This window comes from Papio anubis, chromosome 16 (genome assembly GCF_008728515.1).
Source record: "Papio anubis isolate 15944 chromosome 16, Panubis1.0, whole genome shotgun sequence".
Lineage (NCBI taxonomy): Eukaryota > Metazoa > Chordata > Mammalia > Primates > Cercopithecidae > Papio > Papio anubis.
The window spans coordinates 16,490,713-16,515,966 of record NC_044991.1 but is presented as its reverse complement, the minus strand read 5'-3'; positions in this window follow the sequence as shown (position 1 = coordinate 16,515,966).

Here is a 25,254-nt window from a genome sequence, read left to right as displayed (position 1 = left end):
TGGGGACTGCTTGAGGGGCAGGGGCAGAGGGGGATATGGATTGGAAGGCTATGCTCACTACCTGGGTGAAGAGGTTATTTGTACATCAAGCTGTAGCAACATGCAATTTATGTAACAAACCTGCACATGTACCCCTGGCACATGACAGCAGAAAGTTAAATCAGACTACACCAAGCTAAAAAGCTTCTGTACAGCAAAAGAAGCAATCAACAAAGTGAAGGGACAACCCAGAGAATGAGAGAAAATATTTTTAAATTACCCATCCGACAAGGGATTAATAACCAGAATATATAAGAAGCTCAAACAACTAAATAACGAAAAGCAAAGCATCTGGTTAAAACATGGGTGAGATGTCTGAATAGACATTTCTCAAAAGAAGACATACAAATGGCAAATAGGTATATGAAAAAAATGTTCAACATCACTCATCAGGGAAATGTAAACCAAAGCTACAATGAGATATCATCTTACCCCAGTGAAAATGGCTTTTATGAAAAAGGGAATAATGGATGTTGGCAAAAATGTGGAAAAAGAGAACTCTTGTGCACTGTTGGTGAGAATGTAAATTAGTATAGCCACTGCAGAAAACTCTATCTAGGTTCCTCAAAAACCTAAAAATAGAACCACCATACGATCCAACAATTCCACTACTGGGTTTATATCCAAAAGAAAGGAAATCAATGTATTAAAGGGATAGCTGTACTCCCGTGTTGTTGTTGTTGTTGTTGTTGTTTTTTGAGACAGTCTCGCTCTGTCACCCAGGCTGGAGTGCAGTGGTTGGATCTCAGCTCACTGCGAGCTCCGCCTCCCGGGTTCCCGCCATTCTCCTGCCTCAGCCTCCGAGAAGCTGGGACTACAGGCGCCCGCCACCTCGCCCGGCTAGTTTTTTGTATTTTTTAGTAGAGACGGGGTTTCACCGTGTTAGCCAGGATGATCTTGATCTCCTGACCTCGTAATCCGCCCGTCTCGGCCTCCCAAAGTGCTGGGACTACAGGCTTGAGCCACTGCCGCCCGGCCTCCCGTGTTTATTGAATCACTATTCACAATAATCAAAATATGAACTCAACCTAAGTGCCCCTCAATGGATGAATGGAGAAAGAAAAATATGGTATATATACAAAGTGGAATATTGTTTAGCCACAAAACAGAATGAAATCCTGTCATTTGCAACAACATGCTGGAGGTCATTATGTTAAGTGAAATAAGCCAAAGACCAAGAAATAAATACTGCGTGTTCTCGTTCTTACGTGCGAGCTGAAAAAGTGGATGTGTTGAAGATAGTAGGTTGGGGATTACCAGAGCCTGGAAAAGGTAGAAGTGGATGAGGGAATGAAGAGAGGTTGATCAATGGGTACAAATATGCAGTTAGATAGATTAATTAAGACCTAGTGTTCAGTAGGAGCAGTAGGATGACTATAGTTAACAATAATCTATTGTATATTTCAAAATAGCTAGAATAATTTGAATGTTCCTAGCATAAGGAAAGATAAATATTCAAGATGATGGAGATCCCAATTACCTTTATTTAATATTTACCCATTATATGAATATATGAAAATATCACATGTATTTCTAAAGTATGTACATCTATTATGTATTAATTTCAAGATTATCTAGGACCTCCTGATCTACATCACATCCAGATATAGATGAGGCTTCTTAGGTATGGTTCTTTGAATGTGGGTATCAGTAATTTGGAGACCTTAAACTAAAAGAAATATCTGAACCCCATACACCCAACATACTCTATAGTAAGACAGGAAAGGACAACCATAAAAATGAAAATAATGGGAGACTTGTAGCAGTCGTGGTCCATAGCAATTCTGAAATCTCGCCAGACAAATATTGCTCTGTCTTGTACTCTGAAGACAAGAAATTTTTCTTGATCAAGACCCAGTTTAATTCTTTGAGAGAGACTCCAAGTCTGTTGGTTTCAGTGATCTATTATCTTGATTTTTGATTCAACCTCTTGAGACTTTTTTTTTTTTTTGGAGACAGAATCTCACTCTGTTTCCCAGGCTGGAGTGTAGTGGTGTGATCTCAGGTCACTGCAACCTCTGCCTCCTAGGTTCAAGCGATTCTCATGCCTCAGCCTCCCAATTAGTTGGGACTACAGGCACGCACTACCACACTTGGCTAATTTTTGTATTTTTTAAGTAGAGACAGTGTTTTGCTATGTTGGCCAGGCTAGTCTCAAACTGCTGACGTCACCTCGGCCTCCCAAAGTGCTGAGATTACAGGCGTGAGCCACTGCATCCAGCCCGTCCTTTCTTTTTTTGTTGGAAATGACACATGTTGATGGTTGACTCGCTTTTTTTGACCATTTGTGCCTATTATAAAGGCACATATCGCTCTCATCCAGTTAAAACTGATGGGTGTTTTATTGGTACATGTCCCTTAACACTTTGTGGGCTTATGTATCCCATTATAAGTCTACTCTACTCCATGTAAGCCTGTCTCTACTCTGGGAAAATTACCCTAAAGTTCTTATACACCCTTCTCTCTAGCCCACAATGTCTAATAGACAGCTCATTAAATCTTTCAGAGGCCTTCACAAAGTGTCTTAAAGTCACATCCTTGATTTCTTTTCCTGGTGGTCATTGCTTGCTTTGAGAATCTTTTACTGGCTCAAAACCTGGGATTGAACAACAGACTTATGTTACCATCCACCAAATCCTGACTCCTCTATTTCTTCTAAATTCCGCTTACAACTGAATGATTCTTTATTCACCTACTCTTTCTTTTCCTGTATCTAATCATAGATACCTAAATAAGCCAATCAACTTTCCTTATTATACATGGAAATAATTTTGCCAATGTCTAAAAGTTTAAGGACCTTTGCTATCACCCCAGTTTCTGAAGATGGCAGCATTGCTAATTGTTCCATCCTATATATCACATGTCAATACATTTTCATATTTCCATTGCTGTTTTCTCACTACTTTCCCATTTCTGCTAACAGCTTGCTCACCATTTGTCTAGTCTTCACTAACATTTTCCTTGCCTCTTTTCAAGGCTCCATCAGTTGGTCCCAAAGACAACGCACACATTTTAGATTTCGGTTGTGGTAGCACCCCAATTTTAGGTAGCAGTTTCTGTACCAGTTAGATTTTGCTGCGTAATGATCTACTCCAAAATATACTGACATTCGTTCTGCTCCTGATTCTGTGATCAGCTTGTTCCTCTGGTTTGAGTCAGCTTGGCTGACCTCTGCTGGGCTTGCACATGAATCGGCTGTCATCTGGCAGACCAACCAGTGACTGAATAGTCGTGACCTCACTCATACACCTGGCAGTTGGCAGACTGTCAGTTGGGGCTACTGTGTCTCTCATCCAGCAAGCTAGACCAGGCTTCCTCACATGATAGCAGAGTTTTGAGAATAGACATGGGAAGTCCTAGCCAGGGCAATCAAGCAAGAGAAGGAAATAAAAGGCATCCAAATAGGAAAATAAGAAGTTTAGCTATCTCTCTTTACTGATGATATGATTCTGTACTTAGAAAACCCCCAAGATGCCACCAAAAGGCACCTAGAGCTGATAAACAACTTCTGCAATGTTACAGAATACAAAAGTAATATATAAAAATTAGTAGCTTTTATATACACCAGTAATTTTTAAGTTGAGAGCCAAATCAAGAACAGAATCATATTTACAATAGTCACAAAAAGAGTAAAATACTTAGGAATACTGCTAATCAAGAGGTGAACTCTATTAGGAGAATTGCAAAACCACTTCCGAAAGAAATCAGAGATGACATAAATAAATGGAAAAAATCTTGTGCTCATGGATTGGAAGAATCAACATCATTAAAATGGCCATAATGCACAAAGAAATGTACAGATTCAGTGCTATGCCGGTCAGACTACCAATGCCATTTTTCACAGAATTAGAAAAAAAAACTTGAAAATTCATATGGAACCAAACAAGAGCCTGGATAGCCAAAGCAATCCTAAGCAAAAAGAACAAAACTGTAGGCATCACATTGTCTGAGTCCAAACTATATTACAAGGGTACAGTAACCAAAACAGCATGGTACTGGTACAAAAACAGACACATAGACCAGTGGAACAGAATAGAGAATCCAGAAATAAAGCCACATGCATACAACCATCTTATCTTTGACAAAGTCAACAAAAATAAGCAATGAGAAAGGACTCCCTATTCAATAAACAGTGCTAGGATAGCTGGCAAACTATATGCAGAAAAATGAAACTGGACTTCTGTTTTGTACCATATACAAAAATTAACTCCAGATGGATTAAAGATTTAAATGTAAGATCTGGAACTATAAGAATCCTAGAAGAAAACCATAAAAACCGTTCTGGACATTGGCCTTGGGAAATAATTTATGACTAACTCCTCAAAAGCAATTGCAACAAAAACTAAAACTGACAAGTGAGAACTAAAAAGAGCTTCTGTACAGTGAAAACCAGAAACAAAATCTATCAACACAGTAAACACACCCTACAGAATGGGAGAAGATATTTGCAAGCTATGCATCTGATAGATTCTAACATCCAGAGTCTATAAGTAACTTAAACAAATTAACAAGCAAAAAATAACCCCATTAAAAAATGGGCAAAGGGGCTGGGTGCGGTGGCTCACACCTGTAATCCCAGCACTTTGGGAGGCCGAGACGGATGGATCACGAGGTCAGGAGATCGAGACCATTCTGACTAACATGGTGAAATCCCGTCTCTACTAAAAAATACAAAAAACTAGCCAGGCGAGGTGGCGGGCGTCTGTAGTCCCAGCTACTCAGGAGGCTGAGGCAGGAGAATGGCGTAAACCCAGGAGGCGGAGCTTGCAGTGAGCTGAGATCCGGCCACTGCACTCCAGCCTGGGAGACAGAGCGAGACTCCGTCTCAAAAAAAATTTAAAAAAAATAAAAAATGGGCCGGGCGCGGTGGCTCAAGCCTGTAATCCCAGCACTTTGGGAGGCCGAGACGGGCGGATCACGAGGTCAGGAGATCGAGACCATGCTGGCTAACACGGTGAAACCCCGTTTCTACTAAAAAATACAAAAAATTAGCCGGGCGAGGTGGCGGGCGCCTGTAGTCCCAGCTACTGGGGAGGCTGAGGCAGGAGAATGGCGTGAACCCAGGAGGCGGAGCTTGCAGTGAGCTGAGATCCGGCCACTGCACTCCAGCCTGGGAGACAGAGTGAGACTCCGTCTCAAAAAAAAAAATAAAATAAAATAAAAATAAAAAAATAAAAATAAAAAATGGGCAAAGGATATGATCACTTTTCAAAAGAAGACACACAAGTGACCAACAAACATGAAAAAATGCTCACCATCATTAATTGTTACTCAATTTTGCATGAATGTAAAGGAGACAGGGTAATTTATAAAGAAAAGATGTTTATTTTGGTTCACAGTTCTGCAGGCTGTACAGGCTTAGCACCAGTATCTGCGTGGCTTCTGATGAGGGCCTCGGGAAGCTTACAATCATGACAGAAGGCAGAAGGGGTGGGTATATCACATGGCAAGAGAGTAAGAGAAGGAGGGAAGAGGTGCCAGTCTCTTTTTAAATAAGCAGATTTCACATGAACTCAGAGTGAGAACTCACTCATAACCAAGAGGATAGCACCAAGCCATTCATGAGGGATCTGGGCTCATGACCCATACACCTCCTGCCAGGCCCCACCTCCAGCATTGGAGATCACATTTCAACATGAGATTTGGAAGAGACACACATCCAAGCTATATCACTAATCATCAGAGAAATGCACATCAAAACCACAAAGATACAATCTCACACCAGTTAGACTGGCTTTTGTTTAAAAAAAAAAAAAAAATAACAGATGTTGGCTAGGATGTAGAGAAAAGAGAACACTTAAACACTGTTGGTGGAAATGTAAATTCATTCACCCACTCTGGGAGAGCAGTTTGGAGATTCTCAAAGAGCTGAGAGTTAACTACCATTTGACTCAGCAATCCCACTGCTGGGTGTATATACCCAAAGGAAAACAACTTGTTCTACCAAAAAGGACATATGCACCCATATGTTCATTGCAGTGTTATTCAAAATAGCAAAACCATGGAATCACTCAGGTGCCCATCAATGGTGGATTGTTTAAAGACAATGTACTATAAATATACTGTGGAATACTAGGTAGCCATTAAAAAAGAAGAAATTTATGTCCTTAGCAGCAACATGGATGCAGCTGGAAACCATTATCCCAAGCAAACAAATGCAGAAACCGAAAACAAAATACTGGATGTTCTCATATGTGGGAGCTAAACATTGAGTACACATGGTCATAAAAATGGAAATAGACACAAGAATACAAGAGAAGGGGGAAGAAGAGAAGGTTAAAAAAAAAAATACTGGGTACTATGCTTATACTACCTGAGTGATGGATTCATTCATACTCCAAACCTCAGCATCATGCAATATACCTTTGTAACAAACTTGCGCATGTATCCTCTGATTCTAAAATAAAAGTTGAAAAAAACAAAAAAATAGAGCAAGCGCCAATACACAAGCAATTTTTAAGTCTGTTTGCATTGTCTTTTCTGCTGTCCCATCAGTTAAGCCGTATGGGCAAGTTCAGAGTCAGTGGGGTAGGGGACTACGCAAGGGTGTGATTAAGGGGAGGGAAACTATGGTGGCCAGTTTTGCAAACAATCTACCACAGACATAAAAATAGAAGAGAGTAGAAGGGTTTATTTGAAATCTATCCAAAAGACATTGTCACTTTCAGAAATTTATCTCAGTTCCTAAATGGTGGCAAAAACCTTGAAGAGAGTGAGAGCTTTGAAATCTTGTTCCATTGGCTGAGCAGATGGTACTCTTGGGAGACAAGATAAAGTGATAGAACGTTGAGATTTAACCTTAAATTTCTCACTGACTTTTGGATACAAAACATTTGAGTCAATGCTCCATTCAGGACAACCTGAGGAATGACTGGCCTGGAGAGTTACTTTCTGTTATGCCAATACACACCAGTCAATTTTACTTTATGCAGAATATTTGAGAGTTACGGTGACTTGACTGAAGTATCTAATCTGTCCACCAGGGAAGCACTTCCAGTAGGGACAGTGGAGAAAGAGGACGTGTGTTTGCAGGGAAGGCAGTAAAGCAACCTCTTGCTAGCCAGAGCTAGATTTGGGAATACACTTGTTTATTGGTACAATGTTAGAATTGGTGGTATAATGTAAATGAAATTGAAACTGGCACTGTACTTCAAATACAATGGAAACTTAATAGATTTTGGAGGTGATGAAGGTGCTACTCTGGATCCCACAAATAATTACAAACATAATTCCTTTAGGTAAATGTATTTTCTGTTCCAAATAAATAAATGGCTTGAAAACTAACTTTTAGGTAGTAGTGTCCTAAATTGGTGGAAGTCTGTCCTTAAATGTTCCTGTCTTAAGGAATGGGATATGAAATTGTTCCTCTCCTAAACAATGGAATGCCGAATTATTTCTCTTCCAAATTGTTTCATGCTCCATTGTTCCCCTCTCAAGCTACAGAACATTCAATCAGTCCTCTTCCAAACAATGAAGTTCACTACTCAGTTGTTCCTCTTCCAAGCAACAAACTGTTCAATTATTCAGGTGAATACCGTTGAAAAATTTCCGTTTCTTGCAGTATGAATTAAAGCTTGACCAGGACAATCAATGTTCAAGCTTTAACATTGCTAAGATGGATTCAGGCAGGCTCATTCTTATTATCATGATTCTTTGGGATAATTGTGACACTTTTGGAATAAGACATTTTATTGTTGTCTGACTCCTGCCACCTCAGATGATTTACTGGATCTTTGCATTCTCTTAGCCATGCAAACTTGACAAGAATAGTCTCTGACTTACGAGTTTGTGGATACCATTAGGTATATGTTATAGACAAAGTAAAACCAAGCAAAATACTTTTTGTATCTAATATGTATTAATCCCTGCTGCAGACCTGAGTGAGTACCATCCCTTCTCTCACGAAGCTCATAGTTTGAGTTGTGTAGGAAGATACATCAAGAGAACTGATTGGGTAGTTGCCAACTGCCTTGGCAACTCAGGATGGGGAGCTCCTGTCGGCCTGGAGAATTGGGAAAGGCTGCACAAAGATAGGAAATCCACTTGGGCCTTGAAAAATGGAAAGTATTTTGACAAAAGTGGAACAGGGAGAAAAACTCTAGGCAGAGATAAAAGCACGAGCTGTGAAAAGTTCACAGCATCCATGGCAAGAAAGTCAGGCAAGAAAGTCTCCTTGAAGTTCTAGTCTCCTTGTCTCTGGTGCCTCTCAGAATTCCTCTGAGTGCAGGACGTGAAATGAATGTTCTGAAGACTGCCTTTATTAGAGGGACCCCTGATCTGTTTTGGGCACATGAGTGAAGTTTCTGAGGGAATACAAACAGTACATGGAGAGGGCATGTGGAAAAAGACATTTCGAGTTATTGAGGATGTATAAACAGGATACTGGGCCAGGAAAGCTCCCTTAAACTCCTAAAAGTATGATTGGGGTGGTGCTTATAAAAATAACATGCATTCTTGCTCAAAGGAGAAAACATCAGAAATATATCAAGACAAACATCACTTATAATCTCATCACCCAAAACTAACCAGGATAACATTTTGTTGCACTTGATTGCATCCTCTCTTTCCTATGTGTAGATATACATAGATCTTAAAAATACTTGAAGCAGGCCAGGCACGGTGGCTCACACCTGTAATCCCAGCACTTTGGGAGGCTAAGGTCGGTGGATCACTTGAGGTCAGGAGTTCGAGGCCAGCCTGGCCAACGTGGTGAAACCCCATCTCTACTAAAAATACCAAATTTTTCAGCTGTGGTGACTCATGCCTATAATCCTAGCTACGTGGGAGGCTGAGGCAGGAGAATCACTAGAACCCGGGAGGCGGAGGTTGCAGTGAGCTGAGATCGTACCATTGTACTCCAGCCTAGGCGACAAGAGTGAAACTCCATCTAAAAATAAATAAAAATATATATTTTCAAAGCAAAATTAGATTTTTATGGACACTGCATGATTTGAAAATGTATTCTGCATTTCTATTTAACTTTCTCTTGTATTTTTACATGTTAATATTCTTTGAAAGTATGTTGCATCTTATTTGTCATGTATCACTTATATGCTTACTGTGTCCCAGCTACTATTTTAATGGCTTGCATATATTAACTCATTTATTTCTTACAGAAACTGAGGCAGTTATGTTTTCCATTTTTTATTGTAAAATATGCATAACAAAATTTACCATTTAACTCTTTTGTGAGTGTACAATACAATGGCATTAAGTACAGTTACAGTGTTGTGCAACAGTCACCATACATCTCCAGAAGTTCTTCATCTTGAACTGCAACTCTATGGCCATTAAAAAAAAAGTCCCCATTCCCTTTCCCCCCAGCCCCTGGAAACCACCAATCTACTCTGTCTCTATGAATTTGGCTCTCTTGGTGCCTCATGAAATGAAATTATACAATGTTTGTGAGTGGCTTATTTTACTTAGCCTAATGTCCTCAGGGCTCATCCATGTTGTAATGTGTGGAATTTCCTCCCTTTTCAAGGCAGAATAATACTGCATTGTATAAATAAACCGTATTTTGTTTATCCTTGGACACTTGGGTTACTTCGACCTTTTGGCTATTGTGAATAATGCTGCTATGAAGATGGGTGTACAAATATCTGTTCGAGTTCTTGCTTTCAGAAGTGTGTTGAACCATGTGGTAACTCTACGTTAATATTTTTAGGAATCACCATATTGTGAGATAGGTTGTGTTATTTCCATTTTACAAATAAGGAAACTGAGGCAGAGAGCGATTAAGTGATTTCCTTAATCTCTTAAAGATTAAGAGGTGTGCAGCCTGCAGTTGGCAGAACTGGGATTTGAACTCATCACTTTTACCAAATGTCAGGGCTCTTGGCCTCTGTAACATATTGAAAATATTAAAGTATGTGTAGCCCTTTTTCTACTGTGTTGAGCATTTAAGTTTCAGTTGGCTTTTCTACATGAAAAACAGCACTGCTTCAGTGTTGTATATGTATATGCATTTTTAATTATTTCATTAGGAGAAATTTTTAAAAATAGAATCCTAGAGCTTAATCCTGATGCTATAATTGGATGATATTGTGGAGGGTCTGGAGACCAGACAAGCATATTTTGCATGCAAGTAGAAAGTAAATTTTGCAGAGGGTGGACTGTGGTAGATTACAAAGGTGGCCACAGATTCTTCAAAAGACTTGCACACTGGGTTTTGCCTTTTCTTGCTTCTCTTGAAACCTGCCACCGTTTGAATAAGCCTGGGCTAGCCCGCCATGTGAAGAAGCCTGAGCTGGCCTGCTGGATGGTGACAGACATGTGGGACTCCTATTGCTCCTAGCCAGCAAACTCCAGACGTGTGAATGAGGGCAGCTGACACTAGCTACCGTCCAGCCAACCTACCAGTGCTCAACAACCTTATAACAGAACACAAACACACAAGCAAACCTAGCTGAGAGTCACTGAGTCCAGCCAGTCCAGAAGATCTACCCATTAGAAATGGGAGTGAAAATTCCCCAATACAACCCTAAATATCTGTGATCTATTAACCACCTTATCAGAAAGGTAACATAAAGCCATTGGAATCAAGTGTACATTTTCAAGTATAAAATTTTCTAATGTGAAAATTTTAAGACTGATTAGTTACATGTTCCATTTATACTATATTTTTTATTTTATTTTTGAGACGGAGTCTCGCTCTGTCACTTAGACTGGAGTACAGTGGCACAATCTTGGCTTACTGTAACCTTCACCTCCCAGGTTCAAGCAATTCTCGCACCTGAGCCTCCCGAGTAGCTGGGATTACAGGTGTGCACCACCAGTACTGGCTAATTTTTGTATTTTTAGTAGAAGTGGGGTTTCACTGTGTTGGCCAGGCTGGTCTTGAACTCCTGACCTCAGGTGATCCTCCCGCCTTGGACTCCCAACATGCTGGGATTATAGGCATGAGCCACTGCGCCCAGCCATTCATACTATATTTTTATCATGCCTTTCCTGCTTTAAAAAAAAGAAGAAAAAGTTTAACTGTCCTCTTCTCTAAGTAGACTGTGAACTCCTTTAAGGGGAAATGTTGTGTAGTGGTTAATAACTCAGACGTTGGAGTAACACTGGGTTCAACTATCACTGCTACCACCACAAGTTCTGTGACTTTGAGAAAGGGGCATTGAGCATTTTAGACCTTGATATAGACAATATTGTGATGTTATCCTCCAAGATAGTTTTACCAATTAATCTACCAGCTGTAAATGGGAGCATTTTACTGTGTTCTTGTCAACAATGAGTATTTGATATTTAAGTATATGATTGACAATTTGCTATATTAGCATAATTTTAATTTTTGTCCTTTCAAAGTATCTTCACTAATTATTAATGAAGTAAAACACTTTCTTTGCAGTTGTTGGGCAAATGTAATGATCCTGAATATTGATGACCTTATTTTCCTTTAATTTTCTAAATGACTTTTGAACTTTTGGCAGGGATCTGTGTGTAGTGTGACACCTTTGTCAGTAGATGACAAAGTAAAAATAAAAGGCAGCGTCTGGCAATAAGTCTCTTTAGGATGAACTCATATGAACTTCATGATGATGTTCCGTCACTCGTTGGGAAATTGTAATTAGTAGACTGAGGTGTTAAATGTGTCAGTTGTGGTTTGGCATTTTCTGGACCAGTGCAGCTCAAGGTGTGGTCTATGGATCAGCACCAGCTGAGAGCTTGTTAGAAACGCAAATTCTACTGAAAAAGAATCTCTAAGTGGGTGGAGTCCAGGACTGGGTCTGGGTTTCAGCAAACTTTTGCTGAGTAGTAGTATCAAATAGCACTTAGCAAATTAAGAACAGACTCCTGGCATATGTTATGTCATGAATGAACTTCAGAAACATTACACTAAGTGAAAGAAGCCAGGCACGAGACCACATGTTACGATTGCATTTGTATGCAATGTCCAGAAAAGGCAAATTTATAAAGACAGAACATAGATTAGTGGTTGCCCGGGGCTGGGGGTGGGAATGAGAATTAGAATTCACTGTAAATAGGCATGAAGGATCTTACTGGGGGGATGAAAATATTCTGAAACTGATTTATAGGGCGAGGACAAAGGCTTGCGCCTGTAATCCCAGCCCTTTGAGAGGCTGAGGTGGGAGGAGCATTTGAGCCCAGGAGTTTGAGACCAACCTGAGCAGCAGCATAATGAGAGCCCATTGCTACAAAAAATAAAAATGATTTATGGTGCCACTCAGTATACTTACTAAAAGTCATTGAATTTTAAGTACACACTTGAAATTGGCGAATTCTATGACATCTATACTCTCTAATGAAACTGATTTTTTAAAAATGAGCTCTCCAAGTGATTCTGATTCTGATGCTCATTGACTTAGACACAGCGGTTCCTAAACCTAACTGAAGATAAGCACCACCTGGAGTTCTTGGTTTAAAAAAAAAAACAATCTGATTCCTGGACCTCAATCGAAACATACCCTATTGTAATGTCCATTGAATGGCCATAGCAGTTCTTGTCATTCATAGGGTATTATTTGGAAATCAGTGAAGAGAACTTAAAGCAGTTGTTTTCTCCTTTGCCATACAGTGTGACCCTAGGAAGCTTTAAATGTTTAACCATAAAATATTCTGTATTACAAAATAGCTAGGAGAGAGGCTTTTGAATGTTCTCACCACAAAGCAATAAATGCATTGGGCGATGGATACACCAACTACCTTGACTAGATCATTATCCAAAATAGATGTCTCAAAACATCAAATTGTACCACATAAATATGTACAGTTATAACATATCAATTAAACAATTTAAAAAGGTAAAAAGTTTTCATTTAATTTTTTGGGGCGTGGGGAGTTTTCAACAGTGCTCAGAAAATTCTAACATGCGGGCAAGTTACCTTGTTAGAATAGTTACCCACGGCCAGTGGTCATTACTGCCTACTCTTTTCAGCTCTTGTGTCTGCCAACCCTAGGGGCATGCAGCAAATCCTTATGGTCTAGAACATAATTTGTTAGAATTTCAGCCATTACATCCATGTAAAGGAAAGAAGTCAAAAACTGGATGTATTCTCTTATTTTCAAGGCAAGTTCCTAGAAATCTCTCTGTACTCTGTGTTCTCCATCACATCTTTGGGCAGAACTTGTCACATGGCCGTTTCTTTCTGCAAGGGAGGCTAGGAAATGTAATCATTTAGTTGGGTAGCTTCAAGCCCAGCTAGAAATTAGTGTTCTGTTACTAAGGGAGAAGACAAGGATGGATATTTAAAGACAAGTAGAAGACTTGGTGACACTGATGTGTTTGTTACCAGTTATTTATTTTTACCTTTTCAGATGAGAAAACTAAGGCAGGGGTTGCTAGATAAAAATAGAAGCTGCCCAGTTAAATTTAAATTGCCGAGCAACAATTTTTTTTAGTATAATTACGTTCCAGATATATGGAACATATGTTAAAAATTATTCATTGTTTATCCGAAATTCAATTTTAACTTATCTTCCTGTATTTGTATTTTGCTAAATCTGGAAACCATAAACTTAGGTTGAGAGAATCCCTTTCTCAAGGACACTTTAGTTGCAAAGACTGACTTGAACCCAGGTCTGCTTGACTCTGAAAATAACATTCTTAGCTACTATGCTATAAGTAATATTTATCTACCCTTTATAGTCTTCAACTTATGTTCAGCTTCCTTATGTCTTTGTTTTGAGGTCCTTCTCTCTGAGATAGAGCCGCCTTCTATAAATGGGAAACCAAGGCCCAGAGGACCTGGGATGATTCCAGCTCTTTCACTTATTAGCCACATGACCCTCAACAAACAATTTAACTTCTTCGTGTTGAAATTTTGTCATCTGCAAAAATGGGTAAAATGGTAATGATGATAGTTCTTTATAGGGTTGTTGTGAGGATTAAATGAGTATGCATCTAAAGCTTTTAGTATAAGACTTGGCAGAGATTGAACCTTCAATAAATGTTAGGAGAGTTGATTTTGTTTTTCCTTGTCCTGCTGTGGCAGATGTCTACTTTAATCCAGATCTTCTGACTGCAAGACCGCTGTGGTGTTGCAGTAGTTATGTAGGTACACATCTGATTATAGATACTCTTAAGAAGAGCAAGAATTCAGTGACTGTGTAAATTGTTGCAGCAAGTGATGTTTAATTCTTCTCCCAAGCTTAGATTCCTAGGGCAATCTGTTACATCATTTGGCAGATGTGTCTTTGTTTCTTTGTCCTGGTGTGTGCAGTCACTCTTCCTTTCTTCTTGATCAGTCTTCCCAGAGTTTTGTTGAATTTATTAAAGACAGAGCATAGTCTTTTAAAATAATTAGCTTTTGATTTTATTACTCATCTTTATCATTTCTTTTTCCTATTTCTTTCTTTCTTTTTTTTTTTTTTTTTGAGACAGAGCGTTACTCTGTCACCCAGGCTGGAGTGCAGTGGAACAATCTCGGCTCACTGCAAGCTTTGCCTCCCGGGTTCAAGCAATTCTCCTGCCTCAACCTCCTGAGTAGCTGGGATTACAGGCACCTGCCACCATGCCTGGCTAATTTTTGTGGTTTTAGTAGCGATGGGGTTTCATCATGTTGATCAGGCTGGCCTCGAACACCTGACCTCATGATCCACCCTCCTTGGCCTCCCAAAGTGGTAGGATTATAGGCATGAGCCACTGTGCCCAGCCCTTTTTCCTGTTTAATCTCTCATGTTTATCTATTGTTTCATCTTTTCTAAGGTTCTTTTTTTTTTTTTTTTTTGAGACGGAGTCTCACTCTGTTGCCCAGGCTGGAGTGTAGCAGTACCATCTCGGCTCACTGCAAGCTCCACCTCCTGGGTTCACGCCATTCTCCTGCCTCAGCCTCCCGAGTAGCTGGGACTACAGGCAGCTGCCACCATGCCCAGCTAATTTTTCATATTTTTAGTAGAGACAGGGTTTTACATTGTTAGCCAGGATGGTCTCGATCTCCTGACCTCATGATCCGCCCACTTCGGCCTCCCAAAGTGCTGGGATTACAGGCATGAGCCACAGTGCCTGGCCTCTAAGGTTTTTACTATAAATTCTTTGCTTAATTTCAGTTTACTAATTTTTAAGTATTTCTCCTTTTATGTTAAAATACTTTAAAAAACTTATACATGCGTGATTTTACACATGTAGTGGCACGATCTCAGTTCACTGCAACCCCCACCTCCAGGGTTCAAACAGTTCTCCTGCCTCAGCCTCCCGAGTAGCTGGGATCACAGGTGCCTGCCACCATGCCTGGCTAATTTTTGTACTTTTAGAAGAGACAGGGTTTCACCATGTTGGCCAGGCTGGTCTCAAACTCCTGACTTAAAGTGATCCGCCTTCATTGACTTCCCAAAGTGCTGGGATTATAGGTGTGAGCCACCATGCCCAGCCCTAAACCTCCTTTTTCTTAGACTTGTCTTTTTTCCCCTAAACACGTAATGTCTTTTTCTCTACTAGCTCTTACTGTATTCTTTTATTAGTAATCTAGGTTGAATTTTTCCAAATTTCTCTTAGTATCCATATGATCATATATAGACATTTATGTACATGTACATATAAAAAGTTTGTTGCTGTTGTTTGATTTATACAAATGGAGTCAAAATATACAACCTTTCAACCATCTTGCTTTTCTCACTCAGTGATGCCTTTTTGGAAATCCTTCCAAATCCTCGGATAGCTCTAATTTATTTTCTATAATAGGCTGCATAATATTCCATGGTGCAAATGCCTCACAGTTTACTCCGCCATTTCCTTGTTGATGGATATTAACGTTATTTCCAGTTCATTGCCACTTAAAATGATACTGAAATAAACACCCTAGTACTCACGTCCTTATGTACTCATGCTTTTATTTCTATAGACGGAAGTTTAAACTGCCCTCTCAAAGCCATTTTTCTATTATGTTATCTTTTCTGTTATAGCTTTTGGTTAGCTATGGTTAGCAAGGTCGCAAGGTCCCAGACGGTGTGTGTAGTTTCCTGGACATTGGTAAGATTTTTGTTCACTAATTTTTATATACCTAAATCTTTCATGTATATGTAGTTACTTCTTAGAAGCTATAAAAGAAAATATAGGCACATTTGTATGTATAAAATTTAACCGTCTGTGACAAAAAATCATAAACATAATGAATGGACCAAATTAATAAATAATAAATGTGAAAAATGTAATACTTCTAATAGATCAGGAAATAATATCTATATGATACGGTTTGGCTCTGTATTCCCACCCAAATCTCATCTGTGGCTCCCATAATTCCCACGTGCTGTGGGAGGGACCTGGTGGTAGATGATTGAATTATGGGGGGTGGGTATTTGCTGTTCCTGTGATAGTGAGTGGGTCTCACAAGGTATGATGGTTTTAAAAATGAAAGTTGCCTTGTACAACTCTATTTTGTCTGCCGCCATCCACGTAAGATATGACTTGCTCCTCCTTGCCTTCTGCCATGATTCTGAGGCCTCCGCGGCTATGTGGAACTGTTAAGTCCAATTAAACCTCTTTCTTTTGTAAGTTGCCCAGTCTCAGGTATGTCTTTATCAGCAGTGTGAAAACAGACTAATACACTATAACATTAAAATACGATTTGACAAGGAAAAGATAATATAATAGGAAAATAGATTTGAAAGGGCAGTTCAAACTTCTCTCTCTTTTACTGAAGTCTAACTTGGGTACAGTGAAGAGGTCAATGAATGTTGATATATGTGTACAACTGTGTAGCTGACCAATGTGTAGAATACCACCAGCACCTCAAAAGACTCCCTCCTAGCCTTTTCTAGTCAATATCACAACCCCAGAGGTAATTTCTGTTCTGACTTCTATCACCATAGGTTAATTTGTCTATTTTTGAACTTCCCTCATATAGTATGTACTTGTATCAATCAGGGTCCAAACAGAAGATGAAAACTAATGCCTTCTGTCATTCAACCTAATATCCGTGCGATTCATTTGTGTTGTATGTTTTGGTGGTTCATTCTTTATTTCTGTGCTGTCTTCCGTATGACATATACACATTTCTTCTTTTTCTGTTGGACACTGGAGTCATTTCTAGGACTTGGCTGTTATGAATAAATTACCATGAGAATCCTGCCTTTCGCTGGACGTGTGCATTCATTTCTTGTATATATTGATATATATATATTTGTCCCTGCCCAAATCTGATGTTGAATTGTAATCCCAAGCATTGGAGGTGAGGCTTGGTAGGAGGTGACTGGATCATGGGGGTGTATTTGTCATGAATGGTTTAGCACCATCCTCCTCTTGGTGCTAGCCTCACAATAATGAGTTCTCATGAAATCTGGCTGTTTAAAAGTGTGTGGCACCTCTCTCTCTCTTGCTCCTGCTTTTGCCATGTGAAGTGCCTGTTCCCACTTTCCCTTTTGCCATGAGCAAGAGCTCCCTGAGGCCTCCCTAAAAGCTAAGCAGATGCCAGCACCATGCTTTCTGTACAGCCTGCAGAACGTGAGCCAGTTAAACCTCTGTTCTTTATAAATTACCAGTCTCAGGTATTTCTTTAGAGATGCAAAAACAGCCTAACACACATACACACTTAGAAGTGGAGTTGCTTGGACTTTTATGACCCAGTAGCTCCACATCCTTGCCAAAATTTGGCATCGTCTTATTAGTTTTAGCTATTCTGGTGATTATGTGGTCGTATTCTTTTCTGATTTTAATTTGCATTTCCCAACACTGAGCAACTTTACATGTGCCGATTGGCCATTTGCAGATATATTGGATACCCTCTTTTGTGAAGTGCTCTACTTTTTAAAAATTGGGTTGTTGGAGTTTAAAAAAAAGTTTTCTGGATGTGAATTCCTGTCAAACACGTGCATGGAGAATTTCATCTAGTGTGAGACTTCCCTATTCACTTTCTTATTATTCCTTTTGATAAATAGTACTTAATTTTAATGAAATGCAAATTATCTTATAGTGTTTTTTTGTGTCCTACTTAAGAATTTTTTTTTATTCCCCAAGTTTATAAAGATATTATCCTATGTTCTTTTCCAGAAACTTTCTATTTTTTTTGTTTTAGGTATGTGTTCCATCTCAAGTTAATCTTTGATGTGAGACAGAAGCCAAGATAGCATTATTTTTTCATATGAGTACATCACATGCTTCAGAATCATGTACTGAAAACACCACTCAATAATAATATGTATTTCAAAAATCACTAAAAGAGTAGATTCTAAATATTTACACCATAAAGAAATGTTAAATGTGTGAGGTGATGTATAGGTTAATTAGCCTGATTTAATCATTATACGATGTATACATACATCCTAACGTCACATTGTACTTTATATATACGATTATTGTTAGTTAAAAACAAAATGTAAAAAAATTAAAAAACACTTTTAAAAAATACCATTCTTCCCCCACTGAGTTGCTCAGGCAATAAATCAAATAACATTGTATACAAGTCTATTTCTGAATCACTGTTGCCTTCCATTGTTCTGTTTGTTGTTGAACCAATATCACACCTTCATGTTTACTGTAACTTTATGGGTATTACAGGAATATGATAGTCAAAGTGCTTCAATTTTGTTCAAGATGTTTTTAACTACTTTAGGTTCTTTCTACTTTTATATAAATTTTAGAATTACCTTGTCAATTTACACACACTCACTCTGCTCGCCTATTGTTAGTGTAAAGGAATGCTTGTGATTTTTGCACATTGATTTTGTATCCTGAGACTTTACTGAAGTTGCTTATCAGTTCAAGAAGTTTTGGGGCTGAGATGATGGGGTGTTCTAAATATAAAACCATGTCATCTGCAGACAAAGACAGCTTGACTTCCTCTCCTCCTATTTGAAGACCTTTTATTTCCTTCTCTTGCCTGATTGCCCTGGCCAGAACTTCCAATACTGTGTTGAATAGGAATGGTGAGAGAGGGCATCCTTGTACCGGTTTTGAAAGGGAATGCTTCCACCTTTTGCCCATTCAGTATGATACTGGCTGTGGATTTGTCATAAATAGCTCTTAATATTTTGAGATATGCTCCATCAATACCTAGTCTATTGCTAGTTTTTAACAGGAAGGGATGTTGAATTTTACCAAAGGCCTTTTCTGCATCGATTGAGATAATCATGTGTGTTTTGTCTTTGGTTCTGTTTATGTGATGTATTATGTTTATTGATTTGTGTGTGTTGAACCAACCTTGCATCCCAGGGATGAAGCCGACTCAATTGTGGTGGATAAGCTTTTTGATGTGCTGCTGGATTCGGTTTACCAGTATTTTATTGAGGATTTTCGCATCAATGTTCATCAGTGAATATTGGCCTGAAGGTTTTTGTTGCTGTTGTTGTGTCTCTTTCCAGTGTTGGTATCAGGATGATACTGGCTTTATATAGTGAGTTAGGAAGGAGTCAAGCATGTGGACTCTGCCCTCATGGATAGATTGATCTTTTCATGGATAAATGAGTTGTATGAGAGGTGAGCTGATGGTTTTATAAGAAGCAGGTGGCAGATCTGAGATAGCATGTTAGCATGCTCAGTCCCCAACCATGTGATACTCTGCATTGCCCTGGGACTCTGGAGAGTCTCCTTCTGCAAGAAGGCTCTCACCAAATGTAGTCCCTTGACCTTGGACTTATCAGGCTCCATAACTATAAGAAATAAATTCCTGTTCTCTAAAAAGTACCCAGTGTCAGATATAAGCAATAGAAAATTGATTAAGACACATAGTATCTGTTAAGTGAGTTATGTTTCTCATTTTTGTTTCTCTAAAGGCAATTTATTTTTTGTGTCGGAGCGGGGGGAGGGTGCGGCGGTTGGATTTTTAAAGATTTTCTCTTCAACATTAGTGTTTAGTTGGGCTATGACATTATTTTTGAGTTTTTTTGTTTTTCTTTACTATGTGTATCGATGTCTTTTATCAGATTCGGAAAGCTTTAAGAAAGTATTCCATACAATATTTCTTCTACCTGACGCTCTCTTTTCCTTTTGGTCCTTCAGCTCCATTGGTGTTAGGCATTTTCACCACATCTCACAGCTCTTTTATGCTCCGCTTTGTGTTTTGCATTATTTTTTAATCTCTTTGTGGTTTGATTTAGGTATTTCCTATTCATTTGCCTTTGAGTGTACTCATGCTATGTCTGCTGTTAAACTCATCCAATTAGTTCTGAATTGCAGATTTTGTTTTGTGCAGGTCTTCAGTGTCCATTTGATTCTGATTATTCTTGGCTGTCTGTTACCACTTGAATAGTGTGAAGTAATTAATATTGATTAAAATTGAGCCATCTCTCCTGGGTGATACTTGTTGACTGATGAGCTTTGCCAAACAGTGTTTGTATAGGGAACCATACAATTCAGTGAGCTGCTTTCAAATGTCAGTATTTGTAGGTCTCTTCTCTTAGGTTTGACAATTCTTTCTCCAGACCGGAATTCTCTGATTTCCTAATACCATTTGGGAGCCAGGTGGGGTACCTTATCGTGATTATTATCTATCTCTATCTATCCATCCATCCATCCATCCAATCTATCTATATTTTAATCTTCCCTCTTTCAACACTTGTGTTACTCTGTCTTTTGCTGTGCCCTGTGAAACACAGTAGAATCTCTCTAGTTCAATTTTATTGGTAGTACATTCTCCTGCTTAAATGGAGGAGAGGGAGTCACTTGGCTGTGTAAAGTTAATGAGGAATTTGGGGGTCAAATGCTCTTTAAGTAGAGTTTCAAGGAATTCTGGTTTTGTTCCCACCTACCTTCCCAGGTATCAGAGACCTCAATTTTTAAAGCTCTCCTGGGATTATGCAAATGCATAGTGGTGTTTTTGGTTTGTTTTTTGTTTCTTTTTGGCTTTCTTTTCTACAGGATCTTGGGTCTCAGCTTTCTTTAGTTAAGTTGATTCTATTTTGAAAAATTGTGCTCTCATTTTTCCTCTGAAGTTATCTTTTCTCTTGATTTTTTTTTTTTTTTTTTTTTTTTTACCTTCTGAGTATATACATTTTTATATTTTACTGATACTGGGAAGTGATCCCAATCCAGACCCCAAGAAAGGGTTCTTGGATCTTGCACAAGAAAGAATTCTAGGTGAATCCACAGAGTAAAGTGACAGCAGGTTTGTAAAGAAAATAAAGGAATAAAGAATGGGTACTCCATAAGTAGAGCAGCAGCATGAGCTGCTGGACTAAGGATACTTATAGTTATTGCTTGATTATTTGCTAAACACTGGGTGGGTTATTCATGAGTTTTCTGGAACAGAGGTGGGCAATTCCTGGAATTAAGGGTTCCTCCCCTTTTTAGACTGACCATATAGGGTAACTTCCTGATGTTACCATGGCCTTTGTAAACTGTCGTGGTGCTGTGGGAGTGTCTTTTAGCATGCTAATGCATTATAATGAGCACATAATGAGCAGTGAGGATGACCAGAGGTCACTTTGGTCACCATCTTAGTTTTGGCTGACTTCTTTACCACAGCCTGTTTTATCAGCAAGATCTTTATGACCTGTGTCTTGTGCTGACCTTCTATCTCACCCTGTGACTTAAAATGCCTAACCTTCCTGGGAATGCAGCCCAGTAGGTCTCAGCCTCATTTTACCCAGCCCCTATTCAAGATGGAGTTGCTCTGGTTCAAATGCCTCTGACATTACTATTACTATGGTAAAGTTTAGGAATAGAGATGAACTGTATTTAAACTGAAGGCTACTTAAAATTCTTAATTACTAGAGTAATTTTAATTACTAGAGTCCTCATTTCTGAAAGTCTTGTTTTATACTTTTAAACATTTTATTTTTTTCTCATAGAGCTCTGTCTTTTCATATGGTTTCTATACTTTTATCTCTCGAGTCATTTTAAACATAACTGTTTTAGGGTCTCATACAGATTATTCTCTTAACTCAAGTTCTTGTAGGTGCTAAAGCTCTTGGTTGTGTCTTCTGAATCACCTCCATGGTGGATTATTACCTGAAGGGGTTTGCAGTTATTTTTTTGTGAGCTCATCATCTTTGGGGATTTTTTTTTTTTTTTTGGATAGTCCAGTGACACCTGTGTTATAGAAGTTTCTCCTGAGTATGGGTCTATATTAGTTTCTTCTGTGACCTCCAAAAATATTTACAAGCATAGGGCCAATTGCAGATGAGTGTCTTGAACTGAAGATCCTTATACCATTGGAAAGGCATATATTCAGGTTTCATATTTACATGTAGCTCAGATTTGGGATTTTATGTTCTCATAGGAAATTTTCTTTTTCCACTCCAGCATCAAAGAAGAAATAAGATTCATTTTCTTATTTTCGTTGGCACCATTTTTAAGTTCCTGTTTGTCTGAGGGTTAGCTCTTCAAGATGTGTGGTTCTCAGTCCCAGCTTAAATCCCTGCATGCACATGAAGATTCCAGCGCCCAGCTGTCATGACATATGTCTGAATCTGATTCCTTTTCAGGCTGCCTTCATACAGCATGAAGTCTAACTCACTGTCTTTAATTTCTTCATGTTTGGTACCTGATTATTTATCTCTTTCTTTTTAACTTAGCTATTAATTTCTGTGAGGGCATGAGGGAAGGGGGGGGTTATAGTTTACCCGAAATTTTAATGGCTTTTACTGGAGTGTAGTAGAAATGTAGGTGGAATGGTTGCATTATCTCAATTCAACATTGTACCATAACTGAAAGACCTACATACTGTTATGTATCTTGTTTTCCCTCCAAAATTATATCATGGAGCATTTTCTATATTAGTGCATATCATTGTCCTTAATGACTACACAGTATTTTATTACATATATTAGGTATATCATAGAGGATTTAATCATTTATTTGGTTGATCATAGCTTTTTGCTATTATAAACAGTATTTGCAATGAAGATTGTTTCATATATTTCTTAAAGGAGTAGAATAACACAGTCGAAGAATATGCACATTGCAATTTAAGATTTTGTAGATACTTTCACAAAAATAGAACTGTAACATCTTTTGTCCTTAGGGAAAAAATGTGACTTCTCTGTTGTGTGCCTCTCCTGAGAAGCATCCTTTGGGATTTGAGTCCAGGTGACTGACAGGAGAAGAAAAAGAGAAGCATGGTTCTTGGGAAGTGACTAATCTGTTTGGAGCAGAAAGTAATTGTTTTAAAACCAGAGGTGACTTTTCCAAAATTTGAAAAACAAAACAAAACCTCACATTTGTAAAGAGACTCTTTCCCAAGAGTCTCAGCAGAGTCATGAATGAATTTCAAGGACAACACTACATTAAGACTTCCCACAGGCTCTGTCCCCAGCTCCAGCCTCTGGCTGTCTCTAGGCAACATTCTGTGCCCCTCATGGGAAGGGGGCTGTTGAGGTCACAGTCTGCTTCCCTGAGGGAAACAGGATTTTCTTATCTCTCTGCTCAGGAGATGACAGGATAGTTGGTTCCTTGCCTTTTTGAAATGCAAATGAAACCTGCAGTAGGTGGAGTTGAAACATCCCTGGATAGCAGGATTTTTTAAAGACATGTTTTCAAGAAGAAGGGAAGAATGTGCTCCTGCAATTGAGTGACAGAACCTCAGACAATTCATGATTATCAGTTGAGTTCAAGGTGTTTGAAAAGTAGTTTTTCAACTTTCGTTATGTATTTCTGACCTCTGTGAACATAGGGAGTAGAGGGAAGGGGAACTGTCCTCGGAGGAGCTGGATGTATTTGTTCATTGCACCTGCATTCCCCACCTGCTGTGGTCAACTTGCTGGTGACCTCGTTGGGCGTGAGAGGTTGTTACTCCTTTCAGACTCTGGAAACTTCTTGCATTGAGTTGAAGATCTTGGGTGACTGCATTTGAACACAGCCTACTTTTTACAAATTGTGTGATCTTGGGGATAATTTCTTTATCCTGTTGTTTCCTTACCGGTAACTTGGAGATAGCCTTATCAGCAGGGAATAGGTTCCATGACTCCCAGTGGATGACTGAAAGTGGATAGTCTAGAGCCCTATATTTCCTATGTTTTTTCTTGTGTATATATATCCATGATAAAGTTTAAATTATATATTAAACACATTTGCATTTTGTATCCATTATTAAGTAAAATAAGGGTTACATAAGTACAAACACTATGATACCCCATTAGTCAATCTGGTAACTGAGATGGCTACTAAGTGGCTAATTCAAGTAGTGTGTACAACACGGATATGCTGTAAACTGGGATAATTCATGGCTCAAGCAGGATGGCTTATGATTTTATTACACTACCAAAACAGCATGCAATTTGAAACTTAAGAATTGTTTATTTCTGGGATTTTTCGTTTAATATTTTTGGAATATGGTCGACCAGAGGTAACAAACCAGGGAAAGTGAAACTGTGGATAAGGGAGGATGACTATAGTATCTTCCTCATAGGGTGGTTATAAAGATTAAAATAAGGTAGAGGGGATGAACTTGCAAAAGTATTTGAAGGATGCTTAATATAATATGTATTGTATTTTCCTATGTGTTATTAGTAACAATTGTTATTATCCTAAGGGTATCAAGCAGGGTTTTAACTGTTCTTCTAGAATTTTGGCTAAGGTTCAAAATTGAATAAAGAAGATAAGTATCACATATTGCGAGTTTACAAAACTGCTGTCAGTTGGTATCAGCCCCCATCTCAGAGGGCTAACTACAAGGCACCAGTTAGGCACTGTCAGTAGCTCTCACCCACTAGAGTCCTCAGACATTCAATATTAGATGAGGGCTGCAAATGAGACAAGCTACTCTGGGGAGAAAACTGCTTATGAAGAGAGGCTTTTTCCCATTGCTCATTCCTTTACTTCTCTACTCAAACCAGAGGAACAAAGGAGAGTGTCTAAAGATAATTACTCTTGTTTCGATATACCCATACTGACACCTCTGTCCTCTGCACTGGGGTCTTGTACAATTCTCCTAGAAATTTTATAATGCTGCTGGATCTGTAGAATGTTTAATGTTGGAATTAAGAGAAAGAGAGATGGCAGAGCTGAATAAAATAAGCCTTATTCTCTCCTCCAACAAGGCAGTTGCAGATTCTATTTGGCATGGATAAGGTATATAAGTTTCCTGTGGATTGAAAAGAAACCCCAGAGGGCTTGAGTTGTTTTGCTAAATTCATAATAAAACTGAGGTCTAGATGAAGGGAATCTAGCCTATAGTCCCAGCTACTGGGAAGGCTGAGGCAGGAGAATTGCTTAAACCTGGGAGGTGGAGGTTGCAGTGAGCCGAGATCACACCACTGCACTCCAACCTGGGTGACAGAGCAAGACTCAGTCTCAAAAAACAAAAACAAACAAAAAGTTTATGTAGTATATTAACGGTATTGGGGATTGGGAAGGTGAAAAGCACAAACTTGAACTAGGTCTTT